The sequence below is a fragment of the Sinohyriopsis cumingii genome, chromosome 14 (genome assembly GCF_028554795.1).
Source record: "Sinohyriopsis cumingii isolate HCF-2022 chromosome 14, ASM2855479v2, whole genome shotgun sequence".
NCBI lineage: Eukaryota > Metazoa > Mollusca > Bivalvia > Unionida > Unionidae > Sinohyriopsis > Sinohyriopsis cumingii.
The window spans coordinates 18,952,243-18,968,911 of record NC_142974.1 but is presented as its reverse complement, the minus strand read 5'-3'; the positions used below and the strand labels follow the sequence as shown (position 1 = coordinate 18,968,911).

General features: G+C 37.8%; 1 pseudogene; it reads right to left on the bottom strand.

Annotated features, from left to right (window-relative positions):
- Positions 1-8,599: 8,599 nt before the first annotated feature.
- LOC149783362 (uncharacterized) lies at positions 8,600-16,333 on the bottom strand (annotated as a pseudogene).
- Between the last annotated feature and the right edge of the window lie 336 nt (positions 16,334-16,669).

The following is a 16,669-nucleotide window of genomic DNA, read 5'->3' as shown; positions in this document are numbered from 1 at the left end:
TCAGCCCAAGATAAGGTATAGAAGGCGGCCAGTATAACTGGTGGAGAAGGAACCCAGGAAAACCACAGAAAAGAACCACCGACCCACGAGAAGCTACCAGAAAGCTTTCTCATATATCCACATTGGCCGAGCCCGAGACTCGAACCCACGCAGACATAGGTGAAATGGCAGTGATCCGTAACGGTGAGCGCTTTGGACCATTCGGCCACTCGGCCCCTCCCCCCCCCCCCCCATGTGTGCAGTGTAGGACACATATGTGTTAATTGCAATAATTGAGCCTATTGTTATACTCGTTTGAATAATTGTAGTGCTACTATGTTTCTGTTTTTATACTATTACGTGTCTATTGCAATACATATGTGTCTGTTTTATACTATTACTCATCTTTTGCAATACTCATATGTGTCTATTTTTATACTATTACTTATCTATTGTAATACTCTTATGTGTCTGTTTCTTTACTATCACGTGTCTATTTCAATACTCATATGTGCCTATTTTTATACTTTTACGTGTCTATTGCAATACTCATGTGTGTCTACTCTGATACCGGTAATTGTCGATTGTAATATTCGTATGCTTGAAATACCTCATCTTAACAAGCTCAAACCCATGTCATTGAGATAAATATAATCTTGGATCCACGTCGCACATATTTGTTGACTATGCTACTGCTACAATAGTAATACTAGTAGAGTAGACTAGGCAGTTAGTTTAGCATTATTTAAGGACCATTCTTAAATAACGACAAGGGAATAGTGTTACAATATTGGGTCCTAAACTAAGTAACAGAAACGAGCAAACACAAAAATGTTTTGCAAAATTAAATAATTTAATTGACTTTAATAGAAAGTAAAAATTAGGAAATAATGTACAGTGTTGTGAATTAATTTCCAAATATTCCAAAAGGTTCTATAACTATCGATGAATATTTTTTCTAAATTAAGATCCATCACTGAGTGTATATAGTTGCCTTTATACGCCTATGACTTATAGATGTGCCAATAGTCACTTGATAAATCACAATAATATAATCCAAGATGTTCTTGTAAGACTTTACCTTAATTACATGTCAATTGTTCTAAGAATAGTACTGAACAATTTGTCATTTTAGGGAATATTAACTTGAACAAATAATTCCACCCTCATCAAATGCCTGATATCAATATTTTATTTCTACAAAATATCAAACATCACCTTATAAATACCTGATATGTGTTTGTCATTTTGTCGGTGAAAGTGAAAGAAATGTAATCACCGAATACAATAAACGGAGAAAGAGATGAACTGATATTTAACTCATAATGTGCGATCATTTCTCTGGTGTATTTTATTTATTTATAAAAATTAGCTCGCTGGATTATCTCCATCATTTTTGTCTTCTTGAATCAATGTTCCACCAATCCCATCATCGCTTGCATCAACAGACATTTAAAATGAGTATTATCTGTATTTGGTATAAGAATACATTGTAAACTCTATTCATTTTTCATTTGTATTATAGATTTTGAAATATTTTTGTATGAAAGGATTTATTCTGTACTGATGCTGTTTCACTGGTGCAAAATCTACAATTTCGACGTCATATTAGATTTTTGTTCATGTAAGAACTTCTGGAAACAAGTGCTCATATTCAAATAACAGCTTGTTTAGCTCATTCGTTTATTGTGGCTGAATATGTAAATGTTTCCTATCCAGATTATAGAATCTTTCCGAATTTCGACGACTGATTTAGCAAAAGTGTATACAATCCAGTTGCACGCCATCATTTAAAACTTCACTGTATGGGATAGGTGCAAGTAAATGTATTGCATGATTAGGTGGCCTATTACAATCAACATAATCCTTTAATATTTGTTATATGACAAATGTTTTTTGTTATTGATATAATTTAAATCACTTATTTTCTTTTAGTCTGAGCAAGAGTCATAAGAATTAGCCTGAAGAGGGTTTTGAGGTTACATTATCTGTATCACCAGACTGAAGACTCCTTTCCTTCGTGTTTTTGTAGCTTTGTCATATCTTAATTGAATTCTTGACTATGTTTAGTTAGATTAGTTCTTGCAACTCCACATACCTTTGACAATTTATATTTATAATCAGAAACATATTCCAGAACATAAATTTCTGAACCTGCTTTGAAACAAGTTCCTCATTTCGTCAATGATCCACGGACAGTATGTCCAAAACTAGTTCAAAAGGACTAAATCATAAATATTCTTGAGATGGTTGTCTAACAGCAAACAAGAGCAAATTAATACATTCGTTCCAATCTTTTCCAGGATCAAACCAATGATTTTCATGGAATCTTTTTAAAGACTTTTAGGATGATAGGCAAAAGACTTAAATTGCTGGACGCGTAATTCATGCTTAACTTGCTGCAAATTACAGGCATACAGTTTAACACCTGATCAGGATGGACAGAATAATGAAGGCGAAAGTGTTTAAAACCACTTTACCAAAGTCTTTACTATGGTTATAGTTTTAATATTTCTCAAAGGTATGGCCTTTGGGAATCTTGTGGACTCACAAATCTGTAGTCTGGATAACATAGACTTGCACGTGGCTCTCGTAGAAGTGTGCCAGGCGAGGAACAAGCATAAGACTGTGTATTGCTCGTAACGCGGCAACGAGGATTTCGCAAAACGTGGAAAAGATATTTGCAATGGATGATGATAGCATGTGATGTTGTACGTCATAGTAAGTTTTAGTAATTTAAGTTGCATCTAATCCTGGACATTGTAATTATGTGATCAAGAACTTTGCCTGCATTGGATGTAGTGTTAAGTTTAATCCTTTGGATCTTTTAAAATAATCTTGATTTTAATGATTAAATAAAGTATGATATAGGAAGAGATGTCTTTGGAGATTTCTTTTACAAAGTTGTACTGAAACGCATTGTCTAGATCACAATGATCAATAAAGCCTTGTTTTAAATACTCATTTTCTGTCTTCTAATGTAAATCTATTGCTTTGGACATTTTCCACGCACTGGAAGTTGTTATGCACGTACTGGGACCAAATACATTTATTGTTATGTAACACGGTCTATTTTGAACACCTTGCAAGGTCGGATCGTGATTTGGAGACATATGTAGTACCAATGAAAGAACGGGAAAGTGTTTTGGGTTAGACTGGACATTATTGTCAGCTATTTACGTTAGATATCGGGTGCTTCGAAATATGATTCAGCATCGATCGCAACTAGGTAATGGTACATACTGAATCCTATCGATTGTCTTTCCAGTCTCTTCGGGTAAGAATGGGTGGTGTTTACTTCCCTGGCAATGGAGAACCTTAACTCTAATTATCACACTACCGTATTCGCCGTGCCAAACGTACAACCTCTCTTTTGTTCTCATCATATTTGTATAGATTAAATTCGTAAGGACGGAAAGAAATCAACTGCCATACAAACAAACTCCACATATTACAAAGTGTCAAGCAAATTGAGCCACATATAAACTCTTAACAAGAAAACAAGAGAAAGTAAAATGAAGGGAACAGTGTACATGTTAAAGAAAATAATGATGTAAAGATTATTTCATTGATAATATTGGTTGAAAATTGAACCGGTTGTTAAGACCCTATCTTCAAGAGTTTAAGTAAATTGGTGGTTCTATTAGTTATTCGAATACATATCTGGTCATCATCGTTTGCACAACGGTATAGTTGAATTTTTCTAGCAAGGTAGAGACGTTTATTTGCTAACCCGGATTTTAAGATTAAAGACTCAAAAAACTAATTGTATTTGCCTCGGACAATATTAAGGAATGTCCATAGCTATGCTTCATGTTATATTTCAATGTTTCATACCATTCATTCTTTCGATGGTTTTTATCGCGACCGTTGCCATATTCAATATGTAACCGGTCAGCCTAATGAACATTCCTACTGGTTAATTTAGTTCGACTGTTACGCACGATAAGTCTAACATCCTAGCACTTATGTAAACTTAGGTGCACTGCATATTGTCTGGACTGAATCGTTTACTCTTAACAGGCAAAGATTGGCGCAATCCTAGACAAACTGCCATGTTGCTTTGTTCTAATTATATTCCATTTAATATTACATGACGAATATCGACAATGATTTGACGCCCTCTCCACGAACGCGTAAAACAAGCATGTTTTATGAAACTTGCCAAATAATTTAATCATAATAGTTAAAAAAAGGAAAATGTACGATGATCTCACAGTATTATGAACTGAATCAAAATTAATCCAAAATATCCAATTGAAGTCCAAAAGAATAGAATGTTTCGCATGTTTTTCAGATCTTCAAAGGCTCTGGTCTGCCAACATTAATAACGACTTAAAATGGCATTGTCCAGAACTCCTTTGAATAACTCACGATAGTACGAAAATAATAGTTGGGTTCACTGAGCACTTTATAATTGAGAAGAGTAATCTAAACAAATGTTTCCTATCAAATAATATCTAAACAGGACATTAAATATTTCTGAGACAGATGTACAACAAAAACATATGAAATAATCTGACTACATTTTCCAGCTTTAAGTACCTATATACAAGCATGAATGTCACTATTAATATCGTTGCAACTATCCCACACCGTAAAAGATTCAACCTAACCTAATCACTTCAATGCGAAATAACTTGATTCAGCTAAGAGCCCACCTGACCCCGTCAACCAATGAGAAATTATTCCAAAGTTGTCAGAAGGTTTTATGATTAATATAATTATTAATGATTGTAAACACCTACGTCAACAACTATGTAGATCCGTACTACATGATTAATGAAATTATTAATGATTGTAAACACCTACGTCAGCAAATATTATAGATCCTTAATGCATGATGAATATTAATATTAAAGATCGTAAACACCTACGTCAACAACTAGTATAGATCTTAAATACATGAATAATATTATTACTAATGATTGTAAATACCTAAGTCGACAACTAATATAGATCCTTACTACACTCTAACAATTGTATTACCCGTGTAAAAAAATTAACTATCTAATATTTTGATTATAGATGATCATTTCAATTTACAGTCATGAAAAAATTTAAACATAATATAAAAAGTAAAAATATGCACCAAATAGTATTCCCCTGTATAAGACTCATATAATTACTCCCAACAATGTTATTATACGCGTGATTCATTCAGGATCAAATCGTTTATTCAAGAGTGTTTAGCATAGGGAGTAAATTCAAGATTTACATATCATGTTGAAACGATTGCATGATATTACAACTTTAGTTTAGTTGCTGATAATTGAAAAAGTACAATACCGTTCAAATTTAGTGATTTGATCATTGGGAAATAATGCAAGTGTTAATAAGAGTACTTTGGTTATTTTTCTATAGATTTCTAAGAACATTATAGACTATACCTGTCTCTTTATCGGGGTTGGGTGGGGTGGGGTGGGGAATGAAGAACCTGCAAAAAGTCTTTGAAGATCAACCGAGTGACTTGAAACTATTTGAAAGCTTTCTCACATAATCGCGTTACACAAGCTGAGACTCGAACCTCACACGGAAAGAGGTGAGATGTTTTAGCGTAGCATCTACCGCATTGCTTCTTCATCCCATCACTTTGCCTACAAGATTATATCAGTGCGTCTATTTATCTAGCCCTTAGTGCAGAGTGTTTCCCTTTATGGCAAAACTCAATGCAGTGTTCACTGGTAATTTATTACTGCACTTACGGACGTGTTTACTGCTCCGGTACGCTCTTAAAGGGAGTAAGACCCAAGGGCCACGTCATGTAACTATACCCAATCGATGACATGAAACCATAAAATATCACAGATATGATCCCGAGAGTAATCGATGTAACGAATTCGAAAATAATCCCGCTGTTTAGTACTAAAACAGTATTGGTAATGGTAGCTATAGCTTAGGTAATTGTTGGAGCAGTAATAGTAGTAAAATGGACAACAGTATTAGTGGTAATCAAAAGCGTACTTTGGAGCTATGCCATCGTCTCTCGTAGACGGACGGATGCCAAGAAGAAAGATTAGTGGTAATACTGGTAATAATAGTAGTAGATACAGGGTAGTAGCAATAGTTGTTGTTGTTGTTGCAGGGTTTAACGCCATTTTTCAGCACAAGATAGGCTATACATGGCGGCCAGTATCATTGGTAGAGGAAGAACCCGGAAAACCCCGGAAAGAACCACCGACCCACGAGAAGCATCATTAGTGGTATTACATAGTTATCATATGACGTCAGAACGCACGGGCACCGTAAGGTCATTCGCCATTTTGTGGGTCAATGATTTTGTTTTACTTGGCTGTTTATCACTTAATAGAATTTGCAGTCGCACAATGGTTAATAGATGCTGGGTTAAACGTTGTACAAACCGTGCAGAAGATTCCGTGAAACGCAGTTTTTACACTATACCTGTTGTGAGGAAATTTGAAGGAGAGCAAAGAAAGACTTTAAATGATGAGCTACGACGGACATGGTTGGCCAAAGTAAACAGAAATGACCTACCTTCGAAGCATTCTGCTCAGACCACTTTATTTAAGGTACTTTCATGGTATGTTGCACAGATTATTATCATTATTAATATTAGTAGTAATAGTAATATATATACCAGATATTTCTTACAGTGAATAACAGAGAAAAGTAGAAATTTGTTTTAAATCTTGAAGTGCATGTGAACTACAGTTCTTACCAGTGTTTTTCTAAGAAAATTTATTTTGATACTTCATTCATGATTCCAGTAAAGTTCTAACCAATACCATATATTATGTATCTAGTCACTTTAAATTATTTACTAAGTTTTGTTTCTTTTTCTTTTTCAGAAAAACCTGCAGACTTGTATAATCGATCACATCCCGATTGGGCTCCCACCCTTTAACTTGGTGACTTATCAGGCCCTTTGAAACCCAAGAAGAAAATGAAAACAGTGGAAACAGATATGATCAAATTGATCAGTCTAATAATTAGCATGTCAAAATAGTTTCCCTTATACATTGTATCATTTCCTCAGTTTGACCAATGTCACTCAGTTTAATACACTACATTATATTCATAACCGAATAAGAACTTTTGTTCATAATATGTATATACTAAGGTTTTACTTTTCTAATAATAATTACGATGTTAATATTTAAGATACGATACTACTCCATTTATAAAACAAATAGCTGCCTTTCCAATGATTTCCTTAAATGTGTATAAAAAGTTGATATGTTATATAATCAGTGATGTAATGCTAAAGAAAGAAGGGAACACCATTTCCACCGCACTACTCTCATATATTCTATTTGATACACCTTCAGGTTTAAACATGTTAAATTACAGGTACAACCGAATGTAACACAGACAGAACGCCAGAGAAGAACATGACATGGTTAAAGTGTTGCTGGATTTGCAGCATTTTCATGAAACATTTCTTGTCCTGGGAGGGGATGAATCTGCTAATCATAGGGGCAATTCTATATGTTGTTTTACAGTCAATGGAAAGATGAATCCAGACCAAGAACTAACACCAAAGACTGACTCCATTAGCCAGAGTGTAGTTGACAGTGAAATGCAACACCCGATTAACGAAAATACACTGCAAAATGATACATTAAGCAGCTACAAAATGAATCTGGAATCATTTTGTGATAATGAAGATAAATTTAAATATTAGACTGGAATGCAGAGCTACATAGCCCTGATGACCCTGCTTGAATTTGTTGCTCCATTCATTCCAACCATTAGAGGACAAGAAGTTGGGAAGTTTGAAAAAATGATAATGACACTATTGAGACTTAAGCTCAGCTTCCCCTTGGAAGATATTGCATATAGATTTCAGGTATCAACATCAACCGTGTCAAGGACATTTTAAATGTTATTCATGTTTTATATATTAGATTAAAGATTATTGTGTTAGCATACATGGGATTTAATATTTCAGACAGTATTAGAATGTACTGTGCTAAAGTTATTACCCCTAGTTTTACAAAGCGAAAATCACAGTTGTCTCCTATTGATGTAGAAAATAGCAGAAACATTGCACACTTGCGAATTCATATGGAACGTGTAATTGGTCTGGTGCGAAATAAGTATTCCATGCTTCACGAAAGGCTCCCAGTTGATTTCCTCATGAATGACAAAGGAGAAATTCCAGCTGCCGACACAATTGTTATTGTTGCATGTTGCCTTACAAATATGTGCGAGTCTGTTGTTCCATTTGACTAGTAAGGATCTGTAAATAATCATATATTATTTACATATATATGACGTTTAGTCTTTGTTTTTGAATGTCTCCTAACATTGTATTTGAAATATTCTTATAAAATTATGTCACCATTAAATATTTGTCAATAACGAATCATTATCTTGTGTTCTTAATACTAAACTTTCTGGCTTATGTTACTCTTTATTTTAGCTCTGCTGTTATAGATGAGAAGATCTTATGGATAGCCAATCGATCTGTTACCATTAGTTGGTTTACGCCACTCCTCCTAAACAAACGGGGGGATTGTCATTGAATGTTAGGCAATGGACTGATTGGTTCTCATGAAATATTGCTTCTCGGACAGCCAATATGGTTGCCACAGTGGCCATCATGAAAATCTTGTTATTACTACTCTGTAATATGTGCTTTAGAACAAGAAAGATATATAAAATACAAATATAATAGGAAACACATTTGTACAGTGGAATGGGTTATTCGCTTTCAAATAATATATAAGCATGCATGAAAATTAAAAAAGGTGCTTGATACCACTGTACCCTCAACACAATATATAGCCCCCCCCCATGACACTGTCATACTGTACAATCAACACAATGTGATTACATATTAAGTCATGTTTTGTTTTTAATGCATGCAAATGTCCTGCAAATGGTCTTCTAACACGTTTTAGGCTTTTTCGCTTTACTGCCATACACTGGACGACATTCTGGACAATAGTATGATCCTTTTGGTGCTCTGGTCATTTTAATGCACCTAAAGTGAAGCCATTTCAGTCTGCAGTTTTCTTATCACAACCGAAAACATCATCAAAATTGTTGGTGACAGAGGGTTGCAACATAGATGCATGCAGCTGCCTTCCATTTGTGCAATAGATTCAATGCTTGCGGACTGTGGTCGGGGGAATAATTTTCCTGTCAGTTCAAGCAGAATATCGAACATGATCAAAGACTGCTGCTGACTTTGCTTCTATATCTTGACATAGCTCGGGGCTTGGCAGAATCCTTTCCACAGATATGTCCTTCTTTGTCCAAATAACAAAGTCACACAACGTCTTATTGCTTAAAAAGATTTGTGTTTGCACCTGATAATAATACTGATGGCATGTTTTCAATCGGTTGTCTTTGTCCAGGTATGAAATATTTACATTTTTAATCGCAATATCTCTCACACAATATGGACACTTTACTTCCACTGTTTCTTTTCCACAATTACACGAAACAAGAGCATCGGGACATGCTCCGATATGGGGAAGTTCAGGATTGATTATGAGATCACATTCAACAACTGTGAGACTGTCATGGACAGGCCCAAGTTTGCTCTTGTTCATGCTGGCATCCCCACCTTGTAGCTTTATTAGAAATATTCACTGGGTAGCATATGTATCTTATAGTGGAAATCGATGGCTTATCAATGGAAGATGTGCACACTGCTTTCATTCTTGATGCTGTTATTCTTCCTCAACTTGTCCATGTGTCAGCCTCTCTGCATGTGTTGCCTGTTCTGCAGTAACAATAATGTCTTGGAAAAGATTTTCACAATGTTTTACAAGTTCATATTTAGACATTAGAATACATTTTTCATCTGTTAGTTTACAGACAGGCTGTGGAAGATTATTTAATGGCAATGCAGGAATAACATGTTTCGCATACTTAGGCATGATTGAAAGCACTACATGTTTGATTTTGGTCGAAAAGAACTTTGATGTGAAGTCATCGAATTCAGCATCTGTTGGTGCAGGAACATATCGTAGAATTGGCTTCGGTTTCTTTTGTTCCTTGGTATGTGTGGTTCCACAGATGGCATTTTCCAGGTTCCTTTTCTTAGTTTCAGCTGATGTGAAATCAATTTGAGAAATTTCTGCATAGTAGACTTTGTCAATGCTTGATGGTAGTAGACTTTATGCTTTCTCCTGAGTAACTGTGTTTGCATTTTCTATGCGCACAGCTGTTGCAAGGTAGAAAAGGAGTGTACCGATATGAATGCATGCCTCCCCAAGACCAGCCATACAATTACAATGGGCTGCCACAACAGTACCCGTTTTGTTTTCTGCAATTTTCCATGGTTTTAATGCTGTGTCATTCATACGCTGTGAATGTCGTACCTAAAAATACAGAAATAATTCTAGTTAGTTCTTCGGTTATTTTGAGCATTTCTAAATGAAATATGTGGATCTGTAAACATTTTGCAACATCTGCATAAGAAAAAAATATATGTGTGTTTACGGTCTCCCATCAATCCCTCTTTTTCGTTGCCAACCCTAGAACCCAACCCCAATAGATCAATATAAATACTCCTAAATTTACCAGATATACAAGGATGACAACTTATTATGAGTCAGTGATAGGATGAAATTTAATACTTCATAAATTAACCCAATAAAATACATATACCTATAACTACTTTTGTAATGCTCTATACGAAATGGTATGAAGTAACAAATAATGAATCTAAACTCACCTTCGCAATAACCAACACCTTGTTGCTCACTTCGACGGCAAGGACGTCTTTGACCCAACCACTGACGAACTGATTGTAAGCTTTCAAATCATTAAACGTGTAAGCACTTTTTGTGTTTACCAAATAATTTAAAATGTCAATATAGGTTATCTCCGGAAGGCACTGGACAATCAATCAATCAATCCTCTCTACGCCGTCTGGTGCTTGAGGCGACAGCAAGGGAGCACCATTTTGGTCTGTCGGCTGCTGTTATGGGGGGGGGGGGTCTGCAGGGTGAGGCCTCTGGTCTTAAGTTCTCGCTCCACGGTTCGGCGCCAGGTCTCTTTGGGTCTGCCACGGTTCCTTTTCCCCTGTGGAGTCCATCTCAGTGCCACCCTTGGTAGTGAGTCAGGGGGCATTCTGCAGACGTGGCCGAGCCGTCTCCATCGACGAGTTGCAATGGTCTCAGCGATGGTGCTTGCGCCCGCTCTGTGCCGAAGTTTCTCGTTCGAGATCATGTTTGGCCAGAAGATCCTCATGATCCGTCGCAGGCACTTGGTCTGGAAGACTTCGAGCTTGCGTTCTATGTTAGCAGTGGTCTTCCAACACTCTGACCCATACAAAAGGACGCTCAGCACGTTGCTCTTGAAGATCCGGATCTTCGTGTGGGCGCTGAGGTTTGTTGTCCTCCAGATGGGCTTCAGCATTGCGAAGGCCTGGTTGGCCTTGCTGATTCTTGTGGTGACTTCCCTTGTGCAATCTCCATCCGTGGCGACCTTGCTGCCCAGGTACGTGAATTCATTTACTTCTTGCAGAGGCTGGTCGTTGATGGTGATTGGGTCGCCCACTCTAGTGTGTCTGCTTGCCAGCAACCCGATGTCGTCGGCATAATCCAGGTCATCCAGCATTGAGGTCAGCGTCCACTGTATTCCTTGCCTCCTGCCCTCTGTGGTGCGTCGCATGATCCAGTCAATGGCCAGTGAGAAGAGGATCGGCGAGAGAATGCATCCTTGCTTCACTCCGGTTTCCACCTTGAATGGTTCAGTGAGTAGGTTGTTGTGGATGACTCTGCACTTAAAGTTCTCGTACAGGGGCCTGATGACGTTGACAAGTTTCTGGGGGATGCCGCAGTATCGTAGCATCTTCCACAGAGAGACTCGGTGCAGGCTGTCGAAGGCCTTCTCAAAGTCCACAAAGACCACATAAAGGGATCCATTCCACTCATGGGACTGCTCAAGGATCTGTCTCGGAGCGAAGATGTGGTCGATGCAGCATTTGCCCTTCCTAAAGCCTGCCTGTTCCTGGTGTAGGATGTCGTCCACAACTGTTGAGATGCGTTGGAGAATGATGCGACTGAAAATCTTACTGGAGATGGATAGTAAGGTGAGTCCTCGCCAGTTGTTGCAGTTGCCCAGATTTCCTTTCTTGGGACGTTTGACGATGATTCCTGTTTTCCAGTCATTCGGTGCTTCTTCACTATCCCAGATCTTCTGGAGACTCTGGCAAAGAAACTGCGTTGTCTTTGTGTCTTCTGCCTTCAGCATCTCGGGACATACTCCATCATCGCCAGGTGCCTTCACATTCTTCAGCTTGTGGATGGCCTGCTTGACCTCCTCAACAGTGATGTCGTCGCAGTTGACGTCAAGGTCCTCCTCGGCTTCAGGAATGCCAGCGAGTACTGGTGGGTCTGGGCGATTCAGTATGGACTCAAAGTGCTGCTTCCATCTCTTCAGCTTCTCCTCCTCCACTGTGACATGAGTTCCATCTTCATCTCTCACTGGAAGGTCGTGGTGCTGGCCGTAGTCGCCCTTCAGCTTCTTGGTGTTCTGGTACACCGTCTTCATGTCTTTCTGCTCTGCTGCCTCCTCCGCCTCCTTTGCCAGTCTTTCTGTGTATTCTCTCCTGTCTCTCCTTGCTGATTTCTTCACCTCCTTGTCTTTTCCTCCATACTCCTTCGAAATTCTCTCTTTCAGTCTTGGTGACTTGGAGTCCAAAAGTCTCTTCTTAATCTGTCTTCTCTCGTCTATGCGAGTCCACGTCTCTCCTGATATCCACTCTGTCTTCTTACTATTCCTATAACCTAAAACTACTTCTCCTGCTTCCTTCATTACTCTGTTGAAATTGTCTATGGTCAGCGCTGTCTCATCTTCTAGAACATTAAACCTATTCCTTAGGGCCAGCCTAAACTCTTCCTTCACTTTTGGATCTTTCAGCCTATCCTAACTTTCCTAAGCTTCAAAGTCACCTTGGCCACCAGAAGACTATGGTTGCTGCCGATGTCAGCGTGCCGCATCACTCGCACGTCCTGCAGGGAGTGTTTCCATCGGCCGTTGATGATGATGTGGTCGATCTGGTTCTGAGTTCTGGCACTGGACGTTACTCGTCATTTTTCAATTGTCCATTTCATACGGATCAATTCCACCGATTAAGCTTAGCTTTGATTCGTATATTTCCAACACTAGTTTTCACAGTCTATCTTTGTACTTTATCTTGACTGACCTTGAAGCCGTCTCTATTTTAGGATTTATTTCCTTTAAAATTAAATCAGATTTCGTCGTTATGCGTTGCAGCAAGTCTTCAACACAGTGAGCTTGACCCACAAAATGGCGACCGGAAACTATTTCCGCTCACAGGCGAACGTAATGGGAACTATGTATAGTAATATCAATAGGAGTAACAGTAGTATTATTAGTTGTAATATTAGAAACAGTAGTATTTATAAACGTAGTAAAAGCAGTGGTGGTAATATTAATAATAACAATATTAATAGCTGTAATGGTAGTAGTAGTGACAACAACAGTAGTAGTAATGAGATTACAGTAGTAATTGTAATAGTAATATTAATAGTAGTAGAAATAAGAGCGACAGCAAAGACAGTAGTAATTGTAGTAGTATAGTAGCTAGAATATTATGTTCAGTTAATGGTATCAACATCATTAGTAACATTATTTATACAGTAGCAGTAGAATTAGTATAGTAGCATTAATAGTATTAGTAGTAGAAGTAGAGCAGCAATAATGGTTAGAGCGTCCGCCTCGGATGCGGGAGGTCGTGGGTTCGATCCCTGACCGAGTTCATACCAAAGACTTACAAAAATGGTTCTAACAGCCGCCTCGCTTGGCGTTCAGCATTAAGAGGTTAGTATTTGGACTGGTCGGCCCGGTGTCAGGATAATGTGACTGGGAGGGACATCACGCTACATGTCTGCGGCACGATGCCCCAGTGCTCGACATCACTATAAACTGTCACACTGCAGACATCGTAGCGAGATGACTGAATTTATTTTTAAAGCTACGTTAAAAATCCAAATCACACACACACATTAGTAATGGTAGTAGTTGTACTAATACCAATAGTTGTAGCAATACTAGGAGCGACTGTAGCAGTAGTATAATTAGTCATGTTGCTAATATTCAAATCACTATAGAAATTAGTATCAAGAGACGTTTGATAACTGAGCATTTATCCTATAAATGTATATCAAACAAGACTTATAGGATCGCAAAAGTTGTCACAGACATTCTATGCTCATGTTGGCAGTCACATGGTTGCAATACTGACAAATACATATATACCGTAACTTAGACTCCACTGAATAGACATCTTTCGTTTTTACTCGTTGATATCACACGCTTTTCACGGTATACTCCATGTATGCAAATTGTCTCTCATCTAAGTGTAATCATATTTGCTATGTTAAATAGAAAACGAGCGCGTAAATTGCTGAATAATTTTAAAGAAGATATTATGGGCGTCGTAGAGAAGCTGAGATCCAGAATTACAGAACAGAAACAAAGAAATACATTTAAAATACTGAAATATAGAATATGTTATGCACTAGGAAATATACATCCACATCGACTGGCTAGAAAGAAAATCAAACCACGCCATCGACAAAATATATCGTAAGAAACGACCAGTATTTAACAAGAGATCTGCAAGCATCACGGTTAAATGTCGACCTTTTCAGCGTTTGCTTTGCACGATTTATATTGGGCTTAAACTGTTAAAATTCCATATTTTGTATTTCTAGAAGTTAAAGCACTACATTCATCACAGTTTCGAAGTAGTTGTTTACTCCTGTGAAAGTTTCAAGCTTGCTTGGAATAAGCGAATACAAGCTTCATAATTTTATGAGCACGATCAGCCTTTTTCTTATTCTGCTAAAATGGCAAATAAATAAAAGCTCATGACGTCTTCGTACACGTTTGGGCAACAAAGTGGTTGAAGAACGTTGTTTTTAAGTTTCTTGGTAGTTCGTCTTGTTTTTCTGACTTCGTCGTATTATAAACGTCAATATCTAAGCAATCTGTAGCCCTAAAATTCCTTCTCACCAGCGTCACGAGATCAAAATAAAGAGAATAAAGTTTTTGGGGCCAGAGCGCCTTTATTATTTATTTTCAAATATGAGTGTTGATTATGACGTGGAGATTCTTTACATTACATTTTCTTGGCAATTGTTTGGAACAAGCTATATTGTCTTTTTCGAAACTAAATAATAATAATAATAATAATAATAATAATAATAATAATAATAACTAAATAAATATATCCATTGCGGACGCGACATAACGTAGCAAATGAGAGATAAAAGGGGGCATGCTCCTATAATTACGATTTTAATATACGCAGTAACCGCTCCGGTGGCCTAGTGGTTAGAGCGTCCGCCTCGGATGCGGGAGGTCGTGGGATCCCCGGCCGAATCATACCAGAGACTTACAAAAATGGTACTAACAGCTGCCTCGCTTGGCGTTCAGCATTAAGAGGTTAGCGTTAGTACTGGTCGACCTGGTGTCAGGATAATGTGACTGTGTGGGACATCATGCTACATGTCTGCAGCATGATGCCCCATTGCTAGACATCACTATAGACTGGCACATTGCAGACATCGTAGCGATATGGCTGAAAAATTGTGAAAGCTACGTTACAAATCAAAATCACATCACATCACATTATACGCAGTAGACATATCCACTGATGTAAAATGTTGTGACGTAGGTCACATATATGAGTTGTCATTGTGTAATATGTCTTGATGACATGCAAACCATATGTAACGTCACCGATTTAAAATTGTGACATTACAAAATTAAGCATGCAAAAAGTAAACTTTGCTTCGCTTCGCATGTGCAAAATATCCATCTGCTTTACGTATACTACAATGAAATGCACATTATGAAAGTAAAACACATGTAGAAAATATGTTTCACATACATTTAGCATATATAATATAAATACGTCTTCCCACAGAAGACCAGTGTACTCCTAACATGTGACGCTTTATAATCAGGAGACTTCTTGAGACCAAGCTCTTCTTAAATTGACAACAATAAAGACTGACCATCGGAAAGAGTAGAGTCTGCAGTAAAGGCATTAAAGAAAGGGAAGTCAGTTTGGGTAGACAACCAGCAGAACATGTTCAAGGAAGCGAAACCTCTGTGTTAGATGTTCTAACAACAGTCTGTAACACTAGCTTGAATACAGGAGAATGGTCCACCCCATGGACTCAGTCTCATCACCACTGTTCTTAAAAAAAGATTCTGCAGCAGAACATGCAAGGCTATGTTCAAGATCATACTCAATATACTGAAACCTGAAACAGAGAACATCATAGCTGAAGAACAGGCAGGTTTCAGAACATGACGTAGCACTAAAGAACATGTCATCAACCTCAGAATCCTCTGTGCCAGGTATCTGCAGCATAACCAAGACCTCTACCATGTCTCCTGTGACTTCAAGACGATGTTCAACAAGGTATTGCATGGAGCCTTGCATTAGTTTCGGAGGCAGAACAGTCACCAACCTGGTGATATCTATGGCTTTGAAGGAGATAAACAAGAACGGGAAACACTACTGAACTGTGTCCATCAATAATTACTAAATTATGGGATGGATATAACTCCTAATACGACGAAGTTAACGGCAAATAACCCAAGCTGTATCCAAAAGGAAATACGAGGGAATGTACAAAAGTGGGGCACATATGCTATCACCCTTGACGAAGTTTCAAAACCATAGGCTTTGTCCAGGAGTGCGCAGAAATCTGCATTGGTTATG